Here is a 12,017-nt window from a genome sequence, read left to right as displayed (position 1 = left end):
CTCTCTCGTTGTCAACATACTAACCGTTGAGACACGAGATCTAGCCTGTTAACCAGTGAAACATGCGACAGCTGATCACTGATTTAAGCGATCGACACTCTATCATGCATGCAACAAATAGGCATCTATAGGTATTATAATCTCCAACACCTGAATAGTGGCCCTGCATCTAATATCATGTCCAACCAAGTTACATTTACTAGTTACTTTGCTTGTTACTATTGCTATTTCATTTAAACATTTACAACTCTTAGAATTAATAAACACTAGATTTAATTGTTCCCTAGCTCCTTGTGGATTCGATCCTAAGTACTACATCTGAACCTCTTTTGATGAGAGTAACACTCCTTAGGGTAATTTGAGTGGTATCAAATTTGGCGCCGTTGCCGGGGAGCTTTGATCGCCATTAGATTTAGTTTTATTGATTCTTATTCTTTTCTCTACCCCCTTTCTAATAATCTTTTTCTTGTCTTTTCAGGTGCATGCCCAGCGGTACCAGCGGCAACAAGACTTGCTGTTCTCAGACGATCCTGCTCACTTGGAACGCACCATCCGTAGAGGTCAACGTTCCACATCGCTCGACGCAACAACTTCGTCGTCGATCGATACGCACAACCAACCGTCGACCGACACCAGACCTTCATCGTCGATCGATCCCAATCGTTCGACAACGATCGATACTACACCGCGTACGTCGATCGATACCGTGTCGTCAAAAATGGTAAACATTATTATTCTAACACAGGACGAGAACGGAAACCTGTATGACCAGGACGGTCATCTGCGTAATGCAACAGGTCAGAAAATAGACGCTCAGGGGACTGTAATCCCTGATGCTAATGCTACAGGAGCTGCTCAACCTGTAGATGAGGACGCTCGATCGAAACCACTGGCCGACTACAATCGCCCAGATGAGTACTATTCCAACAGATCAGCTATTCGACTTCCGGAGATCCAGAAGCAGAATTTCGAGCTGAAGCCTCAATACTACACTCTCGTGTCGCATATACCCTACTCTGGGTTACCGCACGAGCATCCTATGGACCATCTGGAACGGTTCGAGGATCTAATCGCTGCTATTCGGATGGAAGGAGTCCCCGAAGATTACCTGCTGTGCAAGCTCTTCAGATACACGCTGAATGGAGAAGCGATGCACTGGCTTAGGCAGCAACCCACAGGATCTTTAACATCCTGGGCCGACATCAAGAATGCTTTCTTACGAAACTTCTTTGATGAGGCGCGCGCTGAAGAACTTCGGAACAAAATTTCCACATTCTCGCAGGAGGCTGGAGAGTCCTTCAAAGATGCGTGGATTAGATTTAGGTTCTTCCAGCGAGACTGTCCACACCACGGATTTAACGAAGTGCAGCTGCTAAGCACTTTTTCCGAGGTCTCGCCTTACAGTATCAAATGGCTCTTGATACGGCGAGTGAAGGAAACTTCACTACTCGGAATCCGTTGGAAGCTGTGAGACTTATCGAAAACCTTGCTAACAGCAGCAGCACCCAAAACACTGACTCTGAACGGAAGAAGTCTGTAGCCTCTATCGGGAAGGAACAGATGGACGAAGTAAGAGCTAAGTTAGATGTGGTGCACGAGCTTCTTAGGAAGCAAGTCTGTTCAGCTGAAGGAGAAGTAGCAGATACGGAAGGAGAAGAAAATGTGAACTACATCGGAGGTACCGGATTCCAGAAATTTGGAAACCAGGGCGGAAACAGAAACTTCTTTGGAAATGGTCAAAGAAGTAACCAGAGTTCACAATTTCAAAAACCCTTCAACAACAGCAAAAGCTACTCGAACTCTTACTACCAAAATCCACCACCCCAGACTCAGGAAAGCAAGATCGAAGAGATGCTTGATCGAGTACTGTTGGGACAACAACAAATCACCGTGGATTTTAATGGTAAAATAGACTCCGCCTACAACAATCTGAACACCAAAATCGAGACCTTAGGGACTCAGGTGAGAAAACTTGAAACGCAAGTAATTCAGACGGGCGAGACTATAAAAAGGCAAGAAGCTTTCGCTAGAGAGGCAGGAGCCGACAAAGGGAAACACCACGTAAATGCCATCATAGATGATGATTTCTGGCAAGTGGTGAGAAATGAAAAGCTTGAGGAAGGAGACTTCGAAATCGAAAGCTCCATGAGTCTCGGCGGATCCCAATGGTGTCGACCGATGTCGATGAACTCGCATCGATCGACAGACCATGACGAAGATCGATGGACGGATTATTCCAGTCATCGATCGACGTCGTCCGCTAAATCGACTGATTGCAATGCAGTTCGAATTCTAACTCATGAAGAATTCGCAGCTAAGCATCCTCACCCACCCTCCCCTTTCTATGATAAAATCGATCGACCGGTTGAGTCAACCATCGATCGACAGAGTGAGTCCGACGTCGATCGTCACACCCCACTCCCATCGATCGACAGGCACCTCTGACATACCGAGTGCGGTTACCCTCAATCGATAATGATTACATCAACGCACTCAGACCACCACCTAAACCATTAGCTAGCCCACCCGAACCAAAACCCAACCCTTTAAATAGTTCTCCAGAACCAGTTCAAGAAGAACAAGAAACTGAAGGGAGAAGGTTAAGGAAAAGAAAGGAGAAGATTCCTAAGAACCTTAAGAGGGAAGCTAACGATAAGGAGATGGATGGTTTCACTAAAAGAATCCTCAGAATCCCAATCGAAAAAGCTTTTGATGAAGCTTACTTCACACACCGGTTGTGGATGTTCTTCAGAGAAACAAGGTAACTGAGGAGGACATTAGGAGAATGTTTCATCAAGTCAGAGAGAAGATGATACACATGTTGTCAAGGGTGTTGTCAAGGATGAAGAGTGATCCTGGGAAGTTTGCAATACAGGGTGTTGTCAAGGATGAAGAGTGATCCTGGGAAGTTTGCAATACCATGCGTAGTCAAGGGTGTTGAATTTCCCCATTCAATGTGTGACACAGGAGCATCAGTTAGTATCCTCCCTAGGATCATGGCAGACCAGCTTGGTTTGACCATCGAACCTTCAACAGAATCCTTCACATTCGTGGATCTTTCAGAAAAACGATCAGGAGGTATCATAAGAGATCTGGAGGTACAGATTGGTAATGCCCTTGTCCCTGTAGATTTTCATGTCCTAGACATCGAGCTTAACTGGAACTCTTCACTTCTGCTTGGAAGATCTTTCCTAGCTACAGTAGGAGCCGTATGTGACATGAACAAAAACAAATTGTGTCTGACGCTGATAGACCCCTACATCCACTACGACCCCATCCGACCTAAGAGAAAGGTTATTAATTTTGTGGATTACGGGAAAGAACTTGGCTTCATTGGCGCATGCCATTGTGGAGCAGAGTATGAATCGGAGTACAAAACAGAGTACTCGGAATCGATCGACACCCCCACCTTTCCATCGATCGATTCCAATGAGTCAACTGTGATCGATGACCGCAACAACACGTCACTCGATGTAAAGCAGCCGGTTGACCATTTCGCTCCACCTAATCATTGTTACCCTCACTTTGCCTTCCAACCTCCAAGCAAGAGAGGACGTGATGATTATTCCATAGGCAGTTGGGCAGACAGTGGTTTCCATGAAAGTTTTGCAGTTGACACTGTAATTACTTCATCTAACGAGGAACATACAGAGGAATACGATGAGGATTATTGGAAAGAACGTGCAATAGAAATGTCTTTGCAGGATGAAAGATTTGAAACACATAAGTTCACCAACACATTTCCAACATCGATCGCCGAAGTACACTCCACATCGGTCGATACCCACCCTCGTCCAGCAAAACAACCGCTCACATCGATCGACACCCACACAGGAACATCGATCGATATTCGCGCCGCAGCGAAAATCCAGGAGCAGGAGAATATTCCCTCTCCAACTAGGTTTAGAGATACCTATATAAAACGTTTTGCACCCTCGAAACCACTTCCACACACCAGAGCAGACACACAAGCAAAAAAAGATGAACACTCTTCCATCTACATCAACAGGAAAATCCATGAAGAGCAATCATCTCAAGAACACAAGTTCTGCAGAAATTACTCTGCCATCGATCGATGCATCTGTATCTACATCGATCGATACTACTCTAAACCCTAATCTTTCTATTTCTAAATTGACTGATAATGCAAACATTGATTACGGTTTTCTAACACCTGATGAATTTGGTATTTTCAGGGACCCAGATGGCAACGCACGTGCAATGGATGGAAGGATCTTACAAGTGTCCAGAGAGGACATAGCAGATATCCTTCAAGTAGCCAATTGACCTGACAACCTATTCTCACAGCAACGTGGCACTCCAGACGTCATTCAAACAGATCCAAACAATCTCGTAGGAGTCGCCACAACAGAAATCAATCCAGATCTATCACGCCAACCAAAAGGGCAAGCATCGATCGACGGGACAACTGAGACATCGATCGACAGGGTAACACCAACGTCGATCGATAGGGATGAACCGATGTCGATCGATAGACGTTATGAATTTGGAAACCGCGCTTTTGACATGTACGGAGCCAAAAAGTTCACTTGGGAACGAAGGGACGAGTATGGAGTCTACAGAGATGAGTGTGGACATGCACGAGGCGTAGCTGGTGAGATGATACCTGTCACAAAGGACGAAATCAGGAAATTACTGGAAAGAGCATCTTTTTTTGAAGAGAGCCACATCTGTCTTCCAGAACATGCCACTTCCTTCACTCACAAGACTGGCACCAGAACTCTACACCAAAGATGAAATGAATGAGATGGTGTTTGGTATTTGTGGAGCTCAGGAAAGACTGGGAGAGGAGCTCGAATCATTGGTAGAAGATACACATCAACCTTTGGATAGAGGCTACAATGAGCTTTTCAGAAGTATGGCAGAAATGAGGACAGAAATTGAGAGTTTACGTCAGCAACTTGAGAAGGAAGCCACGACCTCAGCATCGATCGACGCACCACACGCACCATCGATCGACGTCAGTCTTCCTACAGCCCAGATCCCTGCAGAACCGCAATATTCAGCACAACACAAGGATGAATGGGAAGTCTCATACATCAACACAAGGATAAACGACGTGTACTACCCTCTCAACAACAACGTGGACTGGCTGAGCAGTAAAATCGAGCTACTACAGCAAGATCTGGATACCATTCGCAAGAAGGACCAACAACCAGCCACATCGATCGACATGTGTACAATCACATCGCTCGACGCTAAGGCAAATTCAGCATCGATCGACAGGCTACAAGGGCCTTGGATCAATGGCAAGAATCCTGTGGAGTTACTTCCTTACACAGCAGCAGAGGTTGACAAGATCACATCCAAGATCTACACTGCTATAGACAACATGGAGGAACGACTTGACAAACGGTGCGATGACATCTACTTTCCATTCGACAACAAAATCAGTGGACTAGACAGCCACACAGAATGGCTACAGAAAGAAGTCAAAACCATTCAGAGGCAACCCGCAGCTCAGCACCAGATATCAGCATCGATCGACAGGACGAGAGCGAAATCGCTCGATGGTAAGTCGCCAAGATCGACCGACGAACACATAATCGCATCGATTGACGCCGATTCTACACCATCCGGCGAGCAGCTGATACACAAGACGTTAGAGTCAATGCAAAAGGAACTGACAGAACTTTCAGCATACGCCTATGACAACATAGGCTGGCACAAGGTCAGCATTGACAACGTTCAAGATAGGCTACAAAACATCTCCAATGCACTTGAGAAGATGGATGACAAATGGACAAGAAATGATGAGGCCACAAGAAGTTTCATTGCATCTTGGTCCAGAATGTGCAGAGATGACGTGGATGCTTGCTTTCCAACAAGCAGCTGTTTCTCCACCAAATAGCCAATCACTACCACAGTCAAGCTAAATGACTATAACCAAGCGCTGAGTGGGAGGCAACCCACTATTAGGTATTTTAGTTTGGTTTTATTACCTAGCATTTATTTACTTTCGTTTTATTTCTTTCAGATTTAGGAGACCCAAGTAGGAGGACCTGCATATCGACCGCCGACGAGACGTCGACATCGCTCGACATGGACAACCACACGACGATCGATGTAACATATTTCCATCGATCGATATCTACTCCGGTCAGATGTATATTCCCTACTTGTTACATTTCGTACATCATGAACTATTTCATCTTAACTCCGACTGAGTTACACTGGGACAGTGTAATTTTAGTATGGGGGGAGATTTACTGATATAATTTATTTTATTTTTATATAAATGGAATTTTAATAAATTTTGTTTAGCTATTGAAAATAAGGACTATAATCTTATATTGATTTAAACTTGAATATCTAACCAATCGTTAGCACCATTTTAGATTTACTGATTGCAGATAGCACTATAGATGCTAAAGCAGATCAACCTATCAACTACACACTTGCCTTTAAACGTATGAAGCAACCAAAGCTGATTTCCAACACTAAACCTGACATAACCGCTTGTCTTGGGGCTTGGTATACATGGGATCGGATTCATCAGACAAGTCTGGAAGGTAACGCCTGGTGTAGATTATTTATCACATTTTCTCTCTCTAAATTTCGACCCTAGAATAGTTAGTGAGTACATAAAAAATAATAATAATAATAATAATAATAATAAAATAATAAGATCTATTTTTTACGTAGGATGAGTCTGAACAGGACTTGGTGGCTAAAACCATTAAGGCTTGATTCATAAAGACTCCAATAAAAGAGTTCGAAACTGGACTTGGAGGCGGCAATCTTTAAGGTTCGCTTTCGCAAAGAACTCTTGGATATAGGTCAAAAAGAAGTGAACAGAACTTGGTGGCAACCACCATTAAGTTTTGATTCATGGAAGCCTGTCCAATCTTGGTCACTGATCCTGCAATGGAAGCAGACTTTGACTCAAGAGAGAAAATTAGAGAGAGAGAAAATAGGAACTAACTTTTACCTGCAGATCCAGATACTTGTCTGAAATCCTTGCATCCTATGATCAATACTCCCAAGGTAAAGCATTCACTTTATATTTATGCTAAGAAATAAAATCAGTAGAGGGGATATCAGACGTGAATTGATGAGTTGTGTTATGTTAGAAATGGTTGCTAAGCTAAGATATTGCATAGTGTGCTTCTGTGATTAGGACTTTTTAAATATGGTTGCAAAATTGTTGAGGAAAAGATTTCTTGCTTTAAAATCTTAAGTCCCTAATATTTTCAAACCTCTTTCAGAGAGACTGCCTGTATGTTTTGCTTGAGGACAAGCAAAAGGGTAAGTCTGGGGGAGTTGATATACCTTGGATTTGTCCCGTTTTCATCCATGGTATATAGGTGTTTTACTATATATATATATATCTATGTTTTCTACTCTTCTAGGTATGTTTTCAGGTTCAGGTGCATTTCGGAGTAAAGCTATGAGTTTGGAGCATTTTGGAGCTTAAAGGACATTTCACCCGAGCTGACCACGTAGAAGTCGTCGAGAGGAAGAACAATCGATCGATGCGCATCAGTGCTATCGATCGACACCAGGAGATGCCTCGACAGATGAAGATTAATATCGATCGATGTACACAAGTACCATTTGTCTATCATCTCAACAATAAGGAGTGCTCTAAGTTTTGCATATGGATGTGAGAAGCATTTACTGCGCACTCTTGATTTTCTGATACTATCTGAGAAGTAAGGAGTCAATGGTAATTGAGAGCCTCCTTTGGTTCGTTTCCGCTTCTTCCAATTTCTCCCCTTCTTTCCCACAGACTTGTGTAATCTCACTCTGGACTTCCTGGCATCATCTGAGAAGTGAGGAATCAATGATAACTGAGAACCTACATTGATTCTTTTTTTCTTCTTCCAGTTCCTCCACTTCTTTCCCCCAGACTTGTCTGAATGCGTGGTGGTATCTCCATAAAAAATATTTCCACACAATTCATACTCATTCTTCTCTGATTTGCGTCTGGTGTCGATCGATGGTATCTGATCGGTATCGATCGATGATTAAGTGTTAGTGTCGATCAATTCCGATTTGCTGATGTCGCTCGATGGTGCTTTTGCTGAGCCTTCATCTACTTCATCTCTAAATCACAGCCCTCTCTGAGAAGCATCTACATGAGGTTGATCATTCAATACCTCAATGTAAGAACTTAGATACACACCTTTATCTGGTGGGATAGGAGATTCAACTTCAAACACTGCACATGGAACCATAATCTTCACAGGATCTTGTATCCTCTTCACTCTTTTGCAAATCCCAACACCTTCTTCTTCGCATAGAGGTGGTCTTAGATTTTTGGGAACATCAAGGTGTGAGGCTCCAGACGTGTGTTCTTTTCTTCCAACCAGTTCTGGTTCAATCATGTATCCTGATAGTTCATCCAGACATGGGTGTCGATCGATGCAATCGGTGGGTATTGAGCGATACAGTCGGGTGTATGTTGATCGATGTTAGACGACGACTGTAGATCGATGTCGTAGGGTGGGTGTCAATCGATCTCATCAGGTTTATGTCGGTCGATGTCATCAGCTTTTAAGGAATTTTCCAGACCTTTTACCGAAGCGGGCTGATCATCAAGGTTCTGCCGAAGCCATTCTTCCAACTTCAGAAAGTCTTTCAGAGTGACTTTGTCGACATCTGACGTAAGATCACAGCTTGATTCATCGATGCTCTCCTGTGTCGAGTTTGCAATGTGCTGAGGACAATTCGATTTCAAGTGGAATCGATCGATGAAAAAAGTCTGTGTCGATCATTTCTGAGGTACTGGGGTCGATCGACGATGAGGTGGGGGTGACGATCGATGTTATGGTAAGGGTGTCGATCGATGATGAGCTCGTGTCACTAATATCAGCTACTTCTACTGTGCTCAGCTTTCCAGACTCATGTTGCTCATCATCCTCCACCATATATTCCAGCATAGACCTTATCTCAATCTCTAGATTTGCTGCAGCATCATAGAGAAATTTGTTGAGGAAGGCGTATCTGATGTCATTCCAGGTAGTGAGAGATCCTAGTGGCAACTTCCTGAACCAATATGTTGCTTCTCCAACAAGAGAATATTAGAATAATTTGCATAAATAGTAGTCTTCAGAGACTCCATTGCATTTGATGGTCGATGCCAGATCTACAAATGTCTCCAGGTGGCTAGTGGGATCTTCATGAGGAAAACCATGGAAAGAATGCTGACCCATAAGAGGGATATATGCAGGGTGCAGCTCAAGGACAGTATTCTGAAGTGCTGAACGACGCAATGCAGACCTTTTAGCATAGGTGTCCTCAGGACTGTTATAGTCTCTAATTGCCTTCGGTCGTCCAGTCCTAACATACATAGTGGTAGCATCAGAGATTGTAGAAGGTATCGATCGATGACAAATATCTGAATCGATCGTTTCTGAAGTGCGGATATCGATCGATTCTGAGTTGCTACTGTCGATCGATGGTGAAGTCGGATCTTTTGTATCAGCTTCTTCTACTTTGCTCTGCTCTCCTGATACATGATATTCATCATCCTTAACTGTATCATGGTTGACCAGCTTTTCTCTGTTCAGTTCGTCCTTCTGCTTACTCTCATCTGCATGGTGAACCTGAATGTCTTGCTGCTTGACATGAGTGGTCGGGATTTCAAAATCTTCATCCTGCTCGCTATAGGCAAAATCCATAATCTGACTAATACTAATCTGACTAAGACTAGTGATTATTCCTTTCTCGTGATCTTCAATCATCTTGTCCACCATGTAATCAAACCTTTTACTTCGAGTTGTTACAGCTTCGCTTAAAACTTTACCTAGGAAGGCGCCTTTGATGTCTTCCCAGCAGGTTAGAGATCTTGGCTGCAGTTTACTGAACCAGCTAAAAGCATCTCCAGAGATAGTATAAGGGAAAATCTTGCAGTGTATGAGGTCTTCAGATAATTGTTTCTGCTTACGCCTTGAAACTAGACCCTCAAGCTCTTCGATGTGGTTTCTGGGATTTTCATGAGAAAGACCTCGGAAAAGATCCTCACTTCCCCAATCATACCATTGGATTGTCAGATCAAAGGTATTCATCTCAGCAACAGCAATTACATCAGAGATTACATTACCCTCTGCATTAATCAATTTTCCTGTGCGGCTGCAAGGGCGACCTTCTTCGTCTCGCTAAATACCTTTCTTGTCGATCTTAAGTATGAGCGCTTCGACCTTCTCTGTCTCTCCGTAAGTGGTGTTCGTCATTGGAGGAATAGTGCCGCGATTAATAGTGTTTCGATGAACAGTATTCAGATGAACAGTATCGTGATGAACAGTGTTTGGATGAACAGTATCGCGATGAATAGTGTTCGGATGAAAATTGTCTCGATGAATAGTACCTCGGTGAACAGTGTTGTTTGATGATTTGTTGGCGGTTGGGGTCAAAATCGGTCACGACGGAATCAATGTCTGAAAGTCCGTAAAAATCAGCATGAACGTTTTTACGAAAAAGTAATCTTCATAAAGATATCTTTACAAAGAGCCTTGCGGTAAAATCTTGTTTAAATCTCAATCGAACCACTAAATACCGATTGTCCGAAGGAAACAAACATGTATCCAATTCGGCTGCGGACAAGCTCGAGTACGGCAATCGGGCCAAAGACAAGCCATGCTCGATCGATACGCGGCAACCAAGCATGCACACAGCTCGGTCGCTACATAGCGACCGAGCTCGAGCCAACCTCGGTCGCAACGTAGCGACCGAGCTCGAGCCAAGCTCGGTCGCTACGTAGCGACTGAGCGTCCGTCCCGCTTGGTCGCTACATAGCGACCAAGCTCGGCCAAGCTCGGTCGCTACGTAGCAACCGTGCGTCCAACCTGCTCGGTCGCTACGTAGCGACCGAGCTCTTCCGAAACATTGATACGATACCAAGTCCATGCATTCTCGTTTATCCTTCGATGCTATCTCCCGAAGACCGTAGCGAACTCAGTTCATGTTTTCCGCCATTCTAAGTCATCAATCAAACTTTGCGGTAAAAACCGCGGAAAGTTTGTTCTTTATCGAAAGAAGTCGTAATAAACGTCTCGAGTCGGAAGACGGCCCAAAGGGATCTAAGACACGACTTGAGGCCCATCATATGATTTCTTAACCAAAAGCCCGTAAACTATAGGACGGTTTACGCTTGATTCGCAAGGGAAGATAATTGTCAAGTTTCTGCGGATAAATACGAAATTTTAAAGATAATTACGAAGATTGGAAAAAATGGAATATCTCCATTTTTATGCTATGACGGCTTAAGGGCAGAAGAGTAAAAGTGTAAACCGACCTAGGAGCGAGTATATAAGGAGTCCTAGGCGAGAGGCATGGGGGAGGACTTTTTATACTAAGAATTCTCTGCACTTAGAAACTTTAGGCTTTATTCTCGACAAGTTAGGTTTCTATGACTGGCACTCAATTACTAGACGAACTCGCCCAGGCAGTTCGATCTCTTGTCCAGCTCTATCAATTGAACTACATTCGGCTGGATCCTCGAAAGGGGTACGTAGGCAGCCTTTAACAAGGTTCAGTCCGAAATCAATCAAAAACCTTTTATGTATCTTTTTCGTCTTTTGTTATGGAGCTGCGACTCAACTAGGTTTGAGATTTTAGGCCGCTAGAACTAAGTAACTCGCTGACAGCCTTTGCGGCCAAAGCATTTATGATCTCCTGTAATGATCGCAACGCTCTTACGCGGACTCGAAATAAGATCTACTGTTTTCTCTAAACTCGGTTGTTATCTTTTCATGATTTCTGCATATATTTGGTCACTTGTCGTTGGCTCTCGCAGAGATCTGGGACCTCTGGAAAATTAGGGTTTTCCTAGTTTCCTAATTTAAACGGAAATCGACAGTGAAAATTTCGGTTCCCACAGTTTGGCGCTAGAAGGAGGGGGGGTTACGGATTACTCTTACTCATGGCCACAAAAGGCTTGATCGAAACGATGTCTGGATATATGAACGACAAACTCGCAGCACTGACTGCTCCTATGGTTAACGCTTACGCAAACGCCGTATTGTTCAACAAAATTGAAAACTTAGTCGCGA

The 12,017-nt window shown here is 43.7% G+C and overlaps 1 non-coding gene across 1 annotated transcript; it reads right to left on the bottom strand.

Annotated features, from left to right (window-relative positions):
- Positions 1-1,250: 1,250 nt before the first annotated feature.
- LOC125604332 lies at positions 1,251-1,356 on the bottom strand. The gene has a single exon (XR_007336133.1). It is a non-coding gene; the product is annotated as a small nucleolar RNA R71 (small nucleolar RNA).
- Positions 1,357-12,017: the final 10,661 nt, after the last annotated feature.

The sequence above is a fragment of the Brassica napus genome, unplaced genomic scaffold (assembly GCF_020379485.1).
Source record: "Brassica napus cultivar Da-Ae unplaced genomic scaffold, Da-Ae ScsIHWf_521;HRSCAF=783, whole genome shotgun sequence".
Lineage (NCBI taxonomy): Eukaryota > Viridiplantae > Streptophyta > Magnoliopsida > Brassicales > Brassicaceae > Brassica > Brassica napus.
This window is presented reverse-complemented; position numbering and strand designations above follow the sequence as displayed.